The sequence below is a fragment of the Ochotona princeps genome, chromosome 21 (assembly GCF_030435755.1).
Source record: "Ochotona princeps isolate mOchPri1 chromosome 21, mOchPri1.hap1, whole genome shotgun sequence".
Lineage (NCBI taxonomy): Eukaryota > Metazoa > Chordata > Mammalia > Lagomorpha > Ochotonidae > Ochotona > Ochotona princeps.
The window spans coordinates 30,608,237-30,621,064 of record NC_080852.1 but is presented as its reverse complement, the minus strand read 5'-3'; the positions used below and the strand labels follow the sequence as shown (position 1 = coordinate 30,621,064).

At 52.8% G+C, this 12,828-nt stretch overlaps 1 protein-coding gene across 4 annotated transcripts in view; it reads left to right on the top strand.

The window, feature by feature from the left end:
- Nucleotides 1-1,192: 1,192 nt before the first annotated feature.
- The window catches only part of TRAK1 (trafficking kinesin protein 1), a 93,944-nt gene continuing 82,308 nt past the window's right edge, over nt 1,193-12,828 (top strand). The window contains exon 1 of one of the 4 annotated variants that reach the window (XM_058679137.1): nt 1,193-1,467. The gene's annotated coding sequence lies outside the window, so the exon portion shown is untranslated. The remainder of the gene's footprint in view (nt 1,468-12,828) is intronic. The other 3 variants (XM_036497503.2, XM_036497505.2, XM_058679136.1) reach the window with 3 other exon arrangements.

Below are 12,828 nucleotides of genomic sequence, written 5' to 3'. Positions count from 1 at the left end.
GATCTGTTGCGTATGAAACATTCTTTAAATAAAAGATTTATTTATTTAATTGATGGGCAGAGCTACACAGAGAGAGAGTGAGGGTCAAAAGAAGAATTTTCTGCCCTCTGGTTCACTCTCTAAATGGTTGCCACAGCCAGGACTTGAACCTGGCCAAAGCCAGGAATCTGCAACTATATCCAGGTCTCCTACCTGGAGCCAGGGGCTCAAGCACTTGGCCCATCTTCTCTTGCTTTCCCAAGCACGCGAGTAGAGAGCTAGATTAGAAGTGGAAGGAGCTAGGACTTGAACCAGTGCTCATATAGCATGTCCGCGTCGCAGACGGCTAGCTTAACCCACCAAGACACAACACGGGTCCTTCAATCAAGTTCTGAACAGGGACATAGATGGCTGGGTAGGCCTGTATTGCTACAGTGGCCCCTGGAGAGAGCTTGCCCTGCTCGTCTTGGGGGTCTTCAGCTCAGCTCCCCTGGAGTTTGAGCAACTGCACGTGGCTTTGCTGTTGCTGTTGCTGTTGTTTTTTCCTTTTGGAAGTAAGGTCTGTAGTTTTTTTTTTTTTTTAATTAAGTTTTCAGAGGAGTGCCCTTATCTATTTATTTATTTATTTTTACTGTCAACTTCAATTCAGGGAGACAGACCTTAAAGTTCTCAGAGGGCTGAGGATGTCTCAGGGGGTCAAAGAGGGGTCACCTCTTATCGAGTTCAGTTCATAAGTCCCTGCATCTCTGCACTTTGTGTATGTTAATCCCGTGGCCCTGTGTCCAGTTGCTCTCCATGTACAGCCACAGCTGTTCCTGTGCATGTCGTGGTGGCCTGGCGCACCCTGATGTCCCCGTTTCCAGTTAGGGCCCACTGTTCCAGCCGTGGTCGCTCGGCTCCTTGCTGGCAGCTGCATCAAGGCAGGCTGCAGTGAACAGATGAAGTCATGGCAGCTCCACATTTCTGGTCTCCCTCAACCCGTGCACAGCCGAATGGGCTTCACCACCTTTCATCTGCTGAACCTGAGGAGTGTCGTTGGGCAGTGCCTGGATTCGAACATTTCCCACATGGTGCAGTTGGAACTGCATCACCCGGGGGAGGCTCTTCTGTCCTCAGGCTTCTGTGCGGGTTTATTTCTAGGTTCTGAGTAACCGAGTCCCCCTCTTTCTTTCTCTTTGGATTACCCTGTAGGTTCCCTGTGAGGAGTCCCTGCTGGGGTACCAGACTTCCTGGGGCCCACCTGCCCGACTGCCCTGGACTCCGGCAGCGGGGCCCCCGATGGCAGTGGGCAGCTCCCCGTGAAACCTGCCAAGCTGGACGCCACAGCTCCGCACGACGACACCTTGGCCAGCTCCGTGCCGCCTTCGGAGACTTGCAGCCATGCAGTCCTAGCCTGCAGCCCGGGCCTCCCCGAGGAACTCTACATCAGTGAGGCAGTGGAAGATGCTCCCAGCTACAGAGGATACCGGGATGCCTGCACCATTACAGGTATGGGGACCTTCTCCCTGCCGAGCATGGGGAGAGGGGTTACCATTGGCGAGGACTCGGGGAGGTATGTGCAGTGCAGTCACCAGAGAACAGGCAGGTCTGAAGTTCAGGACTCAGAGGCCTCCCAGCTGGATTCTGCTGTGACTGGGCCAACGAGGCGCCATCTGAGCTGTAGCCAGCTCTTAGAATGGCCATGATGGTTCAAGATGACAACCTTGAACCCTGAGCTATAGGCACAGCCTGTAGCAGATACTCGGTGTTGTACAGCCCCTTCCTCCTCTTTCTGAGCTCTGGGATTTGTCTCCAGACACTTGGTGGGTGTGGCAAACGTGACACATAGTGCCAGCGTGGGGCACAGAAAGCAGTGGCTTGGATGCTCCATCAGGATGTGTCACCATCCTGGTGTCCCGGGAACAGGATGAGCCCCTCGCATCCATGACCACCTTGGCAGCACAGGTGTGAGGCAGCCAAAGGCAGTCCCTGCAGGACCAGGGCTTGGGAGAGGGATTGGGAAGAATGGCGGTGGAGCAGCAGCAGGGAGCATGATGACAGTTAAATCCGTTCTCATTCGTAGAGAACTTGGACGGTTTTGTACTGTTTCCACTGTTGTTGTCCTCCTGTTTGAAAGAGTGCCCAGCAAGGGTATGACATGGGCAGATTTGCTTCCAGGGAGGCTTCACGGTGGGGGACCACCATGTGTGCCTGGGGGCTTCCTGTGTCCCTGGCGTTCCCTGGCTGCAGAGGGGCATGGGATAGGCCTGGGACCCCAGCCTGAGCTGACCCATATGCCAGGCCCTGCACACGTTTGCTCTCCTCCCTTGAGTGGGCCACATGCTGCCCCACCATGTGGACACTAAGCCCTGTTCTACTTGCCTGAGGTACCCGCTCTCTGGGGTCTTTCCTGTTCCCCCGTTCCCACAAAGAGGCCACCCTCTCCCCTCTCTGCGCTGCTTCCTCCTGCAGCGCCATGGCCCTGGTCTCTGTTTGCTAACTCCTCTCTCCTCCTTCTCTCTCACATCCTGTGCAAACAGCGCCTGCTACAGCCCTGAGGACCTGACTGAGGCCGGGCTTCTGTTCCAGTCTGTCTCAGCCTCGCTCTATGTTCCATGTTTGCCACTTGAAGCCCTGCAGGCCCCGCAGGCCTGTGCTGCCCAAACCCCATCTCCCAGTTACCGCTTCCACCTGCCTGCCTCACCTGGAGTTCTTGGCCACTTTGTGAGCACTGCTCATGTTCTCTGGTGTTCGGGGGAGGTGCCCAGGCCAGAACCCCTCGCAGGCATTCGTGACCTCCATCTGTCCTTCACAGTCCACCCCAGTCCTGCCCAATGGGTTGCCAAAAAGTCTGCCTGCCTGTTCCCTCTTCAGAGCATGGCCGGAGGGCTGGCCTGTTTCTCGTGGTTCTGCCAGAGTTTCCTTGGTCCGTACTTGGGGTTCAGTGTGCCCTCTCTCGTTCCTGGGATGCTGCGGGGCTCCTGCTGTATCCCTAAGGGGCTCCTAGCTGTGAGGGTTGGCTTTCTCCCTGCAAAGTCAGAGGCTTTAATTTGACCTCCATGCTTCCTCCTGGTAGCCTCCCAGGGTTTGTTGTAATGGGGGGTCCCACATCACCTGCTGACTGTCCCCTGCGTGGCCCACTCCACTCCCCAGGGCTTTTGTTCCTGTTACCACCTGCAGCCTGGGTCATCCCATCCCCAGCGGTCCCCATGGCCCCTTCTTCCCTTGTCCCCAGTGGCATTGCATGAACTCTGCAGTCAGATCCAGAAAGAGCTCCTGCTACCCTTTTTCTCTGCCTGCCTCCCCTGTCCCCAGACCTGGCCATCCCATGAGCCCTAAGTGCTTGTATGTCATCAGTCACACTTGCAATAGCACATAAACTCTTCCCGTGTTATGTACCCATGGATCCCAGTGGCCAAAAGCACCTGCCAGGGCCCGGGTCCAGTGAATCTTTGTCAGATGAATATGTGGTCATTTTGCTGGCGCTGTGACCCCATGGAATGGGTGGTGTTGTCCCCTTGTGTACGTGAGAGCGTGGGTTCTGAGAGCCACTGTGTCACTGGGTGCCACGTGTTCTCTGCTGCCCAGGAAGGGAGTCTGGCTGAGGACACAGCTGACAGGTGACTGGAGGATGGGCACCCAGGAGGCACCTGTGAGGGTGGGAGCGTTCCAGGAGAAGGGTCTTCCTGAAGGAGGCGATGTCCCAACTGCAGCCCCAGCTGTGCTGACGTGTGAACTGACCCCTTGGAAGCCAGCAGAATCAGTGCCTACTGAGCACATCCGGGCTGTGAAAGTGGTGTCGCTATGAAAGTGACAGCCCAGGGCTGAACAATGGCGGGATGCATCACTGACAGCTCGGAGGACCCCGTGGGCCATGGTCGCTCAGAGCTGTTGCTGGGATGATTGCAGTGAGCAGAAATGGGGCTCTGTGTTGTGTTGAAGAAACAGGAGTGAAGCCCAGCTTAGCTTGCATTAGACAGTGTGGGGCAGCTGTCGTGGATGCTGAGTGAAAGCCATGTCTGGTGGTCGTTGGGAAGGGAGGTGCATGGGAAACAGGAACTCCCGGGGGCGGCCTGAGTGTCCCCAGAAAAACATCCATGCACTCCCAGGACCGTGCCAAGCACAGTCCAGGGACACCGCCTGGCTTGCAGCTCCTGGTGAATGCACCCGCCCCCGGGTCCCCCCACAAGCCCCACGGGGAACAGCAGACCATTTGTTCCCTTTGTCTGCCAGGCGAAGCTGCGTGCTCCCCGTCCCAATCTCTGTATTCCTCCCTCTCCCCTAGTTATGCTCCCCCTGCAATCTGTCCCGACCTAGAGGTGTCACCTTTTTGGGTGTGTCATTTGCTGTCTGGGGTGGTTGAACAAGATGAGCCGATAGGGTTCCCAGGCTGCCTGTGGTTACGTAAGCCATTGTGCTCCTGGGACGGCTCGGAGTCGGAGGATTTGCCCCAGCAAGCCAACGCTGAGAACTGCCCAGAAGGCTCCCGGAGGAAGGTGACTGGGTCCCGGCCGGGCCGACCTCTTCTCTCTCTCCTGCTACTCTTTGGAGCCTGTGTCTGCACATGGCCTTGGGTGTTCAGATCGGGCAGCCCGTTGGGGCCCATCACCTGCTTGGACTCGCCCCAGGCAAGCTGTCTGGGACTCACACATATGGTGAGTGTGTTCCCTGGCGGGGGAGGAGGAGGAGGACAGCAGGAGAGGGGGTGTCTCTGTCATGCAGGGTTCTGTACTGCTGGCAGGTTGTCCATGGCTGTACTGTAGGGGAGTACAATACTGTAGGGGGGTACTGCCATGGTGAATGATTGACAGGCAAGGTGAAGGGTGTCAGAGGCTGGCCTCTTGTTCAGGCATGGAAATGACCAGTGGCACTGGCAGGGCCCAAGCACTAGGGCTGCTGTGGGACCAGGACCCTCAGGGCTGCCACCCACTTCTCCTTGTTAGCACTCTGTCGTCTCTGGACAAGCTGCTTTGAGGCCACCCCACCCTGCCTTATCTTCAGCCCTCAGTCTTTATTCAGGTTTTTTAGAGCCTGGCCTGAGCCCTGGGGTTAGCAAGGGATTTTTCCAAAGGTAGAGGACACAGTGGGATGGTTTCTTCATTTCTCCTCCCGCCTCTTCCACCTGTCTTTGTTTTTGGGCGTCTCTTCCCACTTCCTTCAAACCCATCTGAGTTCATGACCTATCTTGCTTTTATCCTCTCAACCTTATGTTTCCTAAGAGCTATCTGGGTCCGAAAGAGAGAAATCCTATGAGGTGTGAAGTTTTTTGTCCTACCTCAATTATAGGTTTGAAGGCAGAGAAGTCTCACTGAGTAAGACACTTTTGAAAAAGCATTATGTATTTGAAAAAGTCCACTTCCCAGATGAAGTGCAATGGCCAGGGATAGATCAGGCCAAAGCCAGGAGACAGAAGATTCATCCAGGTCTCCCAAATGGGTATTGAGGGCCCACATGCTTGAGTTATCTTCCTCTACTTTTCCCAGGCACAGTAAGTGGAGCAGCTAGGAGACAAACTGACACCCATATGGGATGCTGGTGCCATAAGCACAGCCTTTGCCTGCTGAACCACAACGCCAACGCCAAGTACGATACTCTAAACTTGCAGTAACATCCAAGTATTGCATGTTGAACCAGTACGTGCCCAGAGCCAGCTGTTTGCTGGAGCTTACGTTCATGGCTGCCATCTGTCAGCGGGCACTGGTCCTGCTCTCAGAGCTCAGGTTGGGCAAAGGTGTGAACCGTTCATTGGCAGCCTGGTGAGAATGCCCTGGGTGGAGAGGGCTTGTAGGAGCAGCCCTGTCCTGGAATACCCATCACCAAAGCGCCACCCTTAAAGGGTTTGTGCTTTACCAACTGAAGCCAGCAGATGTGATGTTTTGTCCCCTGAGAGTGTAGCAGTATCTTGTACATTTTAATTGGAGTTAGGGTCATGTCAATTCTGTCCCGTATAATTTTTTTTTCTTTAAGTTGTGTTTGAGATAGACACTGAATAAGTGAGCTCCCATCTGCTGATTCACTTCCCAAATGCGGGCAGTGGCTGCGCCTCAGGGTGTGGCAGGGACCTGGAGCGGGGTACTCAGTCCAGATTTTCCCCCGGGAGTGGCAGGAACCTGGTTGGTTGAGCTGTGCCAGCTGCCTCTCCAGGTGCCTGGTCTGCTTTAGCGGGAAACGCAAATCGGGCTGGACCTGGGTACTGAGTGCAGGTACTCCTACAATGGAACCCAGGCCTCTTGACCCCTGGGCCTAAATGCCACCACTCCCAGGATCATTTTGTAAATGCATTTCCCCTGAAAACTTGGTAAGCTGAATGTGACTTAAGTGGCTGTGTTAGCAACTGAGAGTGAACTGTCCCTTCTCTGATGACAGCAGGAAAATGTAAATTAGAATCTAGGGAATTACAGCTATTTCGAGTTTGTCATTTAGAGGAGGTTTTTTGTTTTTTTTTTTCTGGCTCCTTTCAGTGGAATCTCCTGTTTTAACAGTTGGTTTGTTTTTTGCACATGAATGTGGGAGGAGGCCCCTTCTAATGCTGGCTTTCTAGAACTAACATTTGATGTTCGCAAAAATACCAGGGAACATTCAACCCCCCTCCCCCCGCCCCGCACTTAGAAACGCTCACCGAGGAGAGATATTTCTGGGGTCCGCCAGCTGATCTTCCTTTCCTCTTAGTTCCTCATCATTAGAGGAGTGGGAAACGTAGTTGGCACACAGGATTTATTTTTGACACAAGTTGTAAAATTTAGTTAAAATGTATCACGTAGGGGGCAGGCAGTGGTGCAGTGGTTGAGGTGGTTAAGGCACTGCTAAGGAAGTTTATTTCGGGGTGCCTGAGTTTGAGAGGCAGCTCTGCTCCCCATTCTGGTGTCCTGCCATGGTGCACCCCCCGGAGGCAGCAGGTGGTGGCTCAAGTCTTCGGGCCACTGCCTCTCATGTGGGAGACCAGGATGGAGTTCCTGGCATCTGTCCAGCCCAGAGCTGGCTGTTGCAGCCGTTTGCAAAGTGACCCAGTGGACAAAGATCTTTTGTGTTTGTGTCTGCCTTTCAAATCAAAGTGAAAAGTTTTTTTTTTTTTTCCTTTTTAAAGTCTATCAGTAAAACAGTGATTTGGTCTATGGTTCTCAGGCACTTGATGTAATTTTATCGTAATTGCTCTCAACAGAAGTTCTTACTAAATTCAGTTTTTATATTTGGCACATCTCTTGCCATCTTAGGAAGCTGGAAGACAGTGTGTTACAATAGGAAAGCCCGTATTTGTTGGCAGAGGTGTCAGCCATGCCCCGTTCTTCTTGCTCAGCTGTCACCTTGGGTGACATTAACTGGGTGTGGTGTGGACGAGACCCAGTGGGTTGGGGTGCACGTTGGCCCCGAGGTCACTCTGTGAGTCCCCCGTCTGTGGCTCGCTGAGTTCTCAGGTTGCTGGTCCTGCGATTCTGGTCCAAGGCTGGGCGCTGAGGCCACGGGCCAGGTCAGTCTTTGTGCTCCACTCAGACCTTGGAAGCCTGGGAAGACAGGAGGGGGCCAGTGGTTCCATGTGGTCGTGGGGAGCGCTGGCAGCTCCTGAGTGACCCATTCTCCTGTTACCTGCTCCATACACACAGTCTTGTCGGGCCAGAGTTCTGGTTTCCATAATGCCAGCCTTGCAAGTCCTGGCAGTGCCAGCAGACTCCCCAGCACTGCTCCTGCCACAGCTTTTGTCCCTGGCCCAGGCCTGTAGGGCAAGCCTTCACACCACCCTCCAGGGTCCCTGGGGAATAACCCCACTGTTACCATTATGTAATCTTCCCACCCAGTTGAAATTAACTTTCCTTACTGGGAAGTTTTTTATTTTTTCCTTTTTTTTTTTAAATTTTTCAGGAAGTTCCTCTAACTGGGTATTAAAAATAGCACATGCAAGTGGTAAAACCTGAAACTGTAACAGCAGTGGAAGGCAGAACAGTTCTTAATCCACCAGGCATACAAGTGTAACAGTGGGGAAAAAAATCACTCCAAGCAGTTATATGTGTCCAAAAAAAAAATAAGTAAAATAACAGTATTACTTAATGATTTCATCATAGTACTTTTAAAAATAGCCACATGGGGGGCCCGGCGGCGTGGCCTAGTGGCTAAAGTCCTCGCCTTGAATGCCCCGGGATCCCATATGGGCGCCGTTTTAATCCCGGCAGCTCCACTTCCCATCCAGCTCCCTGCTTGTGGCCTGGGAAAGCAGTTGAGGATGGCCCAATGCACTGGGACACTGCACCCGCGTGGGAGACCTGGAAGAGGTTCCTGGTTCCCGGCTTCGGATCGGCGCGCATCGACCCGTTGCTCACTTGGGGAGTGAATCATTGGACGGAAGATCTTCCTCTCTGTCTTTCCTCCTCTGTGTATATCTGGCTGTAATAAAAAAAAAATGAATAAATCTTTAAAAAAAAATAGCCACATGGGATCCTGGGGTTTGCATCGTCATCATTCACTTATTTAAATGATGCTGTCATGTGAGCGTTTGTGCTCCCCCTCAAAACCCATGTTAAGAAACTTACCACCCGTGTGATAGTATCAACAGACGGGGTCCTAGGGAGGTGACCCAGTAATGGTTGGGGTTCAGACAGACCCCTCTGTGAAGACACAGTAAGAAGCTGCCAGCTGCATACCAGGAGGGGGCCCCTCACCAGACTGGTGCCTGGATCTGGGACAGTTCCGGCCTGGACACCTGCAGCACAGAGACATCTCCCCACTTCAAGCCGCCCATCTACGGGGTTTTGTTAGCACCGGCCACAGCTAAGAAGTCAGGTCATGTTTCTGTTTCTAACACGCCTTCTATGATTTCTATGAGTGGTCTGTCCTTGCTCTAGAGCCAAGGAGAGGCTCAAGTTAATGAAGTGGCAGTCTGTACCTCTGCTGTAGCTGTGTGGGCGTGGCCCCACCGGGACACGGGAAGAGCAGCCGGGCCCAGAACTCCCCACTTCCTCCCATCCCCATGGGAAGAATGTCCGTGCAGGTGGTGGCTGTCCTCTGCTGATGGCTGCCACGAATTATTTCCAAGTGTTGTTCTTTAAAACGTGCTCCTAGGGCCCTTCTGGCACGGACATCTTTGGGTCTCTTTAAAAAAAAAAAAAAAACAGAAGCACAACGTGTTATGTCACTGAAGCCGTGTTGGGTGCTGAGAGAGTGTGACAGCACATTTCTGTCCCTGAACCATGCATGTACCTTGTGAGGGGATTTCTTTTTGTTTGTTTGTCTGTTTTAATTAATGGATCAGTTAATTGAAGTCAGAGTTAGAGGGAGAAAGAGAGAAACAGATCTTCCGTCTACTGAGTCAAAGCGGCCAGGACATGAGATGTTAGCCGCACAGGTTGTGGCTTTTTGTGCCATGCTGCAATGCTGGCTCCCTTAGGGAGGCATTTCGGAAGTGGCATTTCCAAGAAGGATTGTAAGGCAAAGCAGTATTGAAGCACAAACCTGAAAGCTGCACAGGGATTGGGGTAAAGAGAAGAACACGCCAGTTAGAGAAAGCAGTGTGAGCAAAGGCCCTGTGCTAGAGAGGCGTTGATGATATCCATGGCCGTTGTTACTGCAGTGCCTAGAATGTACTGGACTCCGTCCGAAAGGCCATTTGTGTCTTACTTCTTCTGACCCTCCTACATCAGCTGTCTGCTTCCATGCAGTAAATTCCGCAACTCTGGCAGCTTATCAGCCCCTTCTTCCTGTGGGTCAGGGATGCAGGAGCAGTGGCTGGGTTGAGTGCTTCTGGCTCAGGGTACCCCTAGTGCGGCAGTCAGAAGGAAACATGTCACTGTGGAAACTGGGTGGCAGTGGATCTGAAGGCCACCAACCGCACCACTCTGCTCCTGATTGGCAGGAGAAACGAGAGGGAAAATCCATGGGAAACCTTGGGTGCATGGTGCTGAAAAGAGCCCAGAACAGCCCAGAGTGACCCACGTGTCCGTCTACCAGTGAGTGGACAAGCGCAGGACTGCAGTCACATTCCGCTGTGAGAAGGAGTCCTTGGAAGTTCATGGAAAAATATCGATCATGGATCATGGATCCAAACCATGCATGGATTCCCCCTGTTTTTTTTTTTTCTTTGCACCAAAAGCAACGTGGTTGAGTTCCCTTCCCCTGATGCATGTTAAAGGTCCCTCGCACAGGTACCTGCCCTGACACGAAAGGCCCCCGAGGCCACTGCGCTGAGCCAGGCACGCACATCACGGACTGCATGATTCTGTTTGTGTGAGATGTCCTGACTAGGCAGACGCGCTACAATGGAAAGCAGATCAGTGCCTGTAGGGGCCCCGGGGGAAGGGAAGGAGGGGAGGAGCTGTCGGCAGGTGTGCCACCTCTTGCATGGGATGTCCTAAAATGATAGATATGACTCCAGTTGCACAACTCTGAGTATACTGGAACATGCTGAGATGTGTACTTTTTATTAAGAAAAAAAAAGACATTTATTTTATTTGAAAGACAAGAGAGAGAGGGGGAGAGAAACATCCACTGGTTCATTCTCCACATGGCCACAGCAGCTGGGGCTGGGTCAGGCTGAAGCTGGGGCCAGGGACTCGGCGCTGGTGTCCTGCCTGAGTGATGAGGACTCGCGCCCTTGGGCCGACTTCTGCTGCTTTTTCAGGCACTCTAAGCAGGAAGCTGGATTAGATGTGGAGCAGTTTGGGGGACTCAAGCTAGCACTGTGTTATTGGATGTGGTGTCGCAGGCAGTGGCTTAACCTGCTGTACCCCAGTACTGACCCCTGAGTTGTTTGCTTTAAAGGGTGAATTTTATCTCTGTAAACCTTATCTCAGTGACGCTGTTACTGAAAAAAAAAAAAAGCAAAAAATAAATACAGCTTGCTTGTGGCCGGAGGACCCACTTCCAAGCTGGTTTGTGCGTGTGCCTGGCAGGTTGCTGCGAGCTCTAGGAGGTAGCTGTACCCGTGTGGGCCCTGCTAGAGGGACTGCTTGAGTCTGTGCAGGAGCAAGGCTAGGGTGGGAGCTTCACACACACACACACACACACACACACACACACACAGATTTGTTCGTTTTTGTTGGAAAGGGGAGATTTACAGAGAGGAGATGCAGGAAGATTTTCATCTGCTGGTTCACTCCCCAGATGGCCTCAACTGCTGGAGTTAAGCCAGGAGCTTCTTCCAGGTCTCCCATGCAGGTGCAGGGTCTCAAGGCTTTGACTGCTTGCCTAGACTACAAGCAAGAAACTGGATGGCAACTGGCACAGCTGGGATGCAAACGAGTGCCTTGTGGGATGCTGGCACTTGCAGGGGGAGGATTAGCCAGTTGAGCCACCATGCCAGCCTTTGACCTGTCTTTTATGACTTTATCTCGGAAGTCACTTGCCTCTTGCTACTTGGTCTGCTGGACTCAGGGCTCAGCTGTAACAGTGCGGCATAGAAGGTCATACTGCTCAAGCTGGGTGGCGAGTGCTGGGGAGTTATTTCAGAGCCCAACAACCAAAAGGTTCTACAACTCTGTAAAGCAGGTCTTACCATTGCCTCCATTCTACCCGGGAAGAAGCTGGGGCATTGGGAGCTTGAGCAGCCTGTACAGTGTCACACAGCCCGCCAGTAGCAGAGTCCAGGTTGGAGTCTGGGCCGTCTGCCTTGGGGGGTCACACATGTAGCTAGCTAGCTAAATGCATGGATCACTCTCTGCCATCTGCCTGTGACTCTTATGTATCTGGCATTATCCCCCAGTCTGTTTATATGTGTCCTGTGGTCCAGCTGCCGGGTTAGCTGATGGAAGGGGTGGTGGGAGGGGATGCGGCTGGCTTGATTATCATGTCAGCTGCCCGCCCTGTGCCAGCCGCTGTCTGCAGTCCCTTTCCCTCCTCCTGTGTCTCCCGGGTTCCTGATGAACTCTTTTTCTGTTCCCCTGAGCAGATGTGGTTCTGTTTACCCACTCCACCTGCACGAGGAGGGCTTCTCCCTCCTTTCCATTACTTGGCTGCCTTCCTGCTGTACAAAGCTGGCTCTGCCTGCTGCTGCCAGCCCTACCTGCCTTGCCGACGGGGTGGGCAAGCCCTGGAGGAGTGGCAGGCTCAGGGTTTAGCAAGGCTGCCCACTGGGCAGCACAGACTCATTGACAGCGCAAGGAGCATGCTTATGTGAGAAAGGCTGACAGCTTCTCTGTACAGACAGACTGGCAGGAGTTCCTGTGGTGGTGAGGAAAGTTTTGCCTCGATGGCAGCAGCCATGAGTGTTGGTGTGCCTGGAGAGCTTCTGTCTGTCTGTCTTTCTCTTTTATTCTTCTTCCCTTCCTTCCTTCCTTTTTCTTTTTCTTAAAGATTCATTTATTCATTCGAAAGAGATTTCGCAGAGAGAAGGAGAGACAGGGAGAGAGGTCTTCCATATCCTGGCTCACTTTCCAAATGGCGACAATGGCTGAAGCTGGGCTGGTCTGAAGCCAGAAGCCTGGAGCATCTTCCTGGTGTCCCACATGGATGCAGGGGTCCACGGCCTTGAACCACCCTCCACCGCTTGCGTGGGCCACGAGCAGGGAGCTGGATCAGAGGTGGAACAGCCAGGACTTGAATTCGATGCTGCCATTGTAGGCAGCAGCTTAACTCACCGCGCTATAGCTGCCAGACCTTAAAGATAATCCATTATGTGAGGGAGCTTCAGGAAGTTTCTGGAAGAGTGGAGTGCAAATGTAGCACCTGTTTTCCATTAACTGCTTGAAGTCCCTTCTTTTATTATTCAGAATTTATCCCAGTGATTCCTTGCTGAGATTCAGGTTAAAATTACCTTTTTTTCTTCTGTGTACTTCTTCCCCTAGATAATGAGTGTGCATGCATGTGTGTGTGCGTGTTTCTATTTTTGCTTTGACTTTCAGGAAGCTTGGGTACCTTAAGTGTCCATTGAATGGGCGTCTGGTAAAGCTC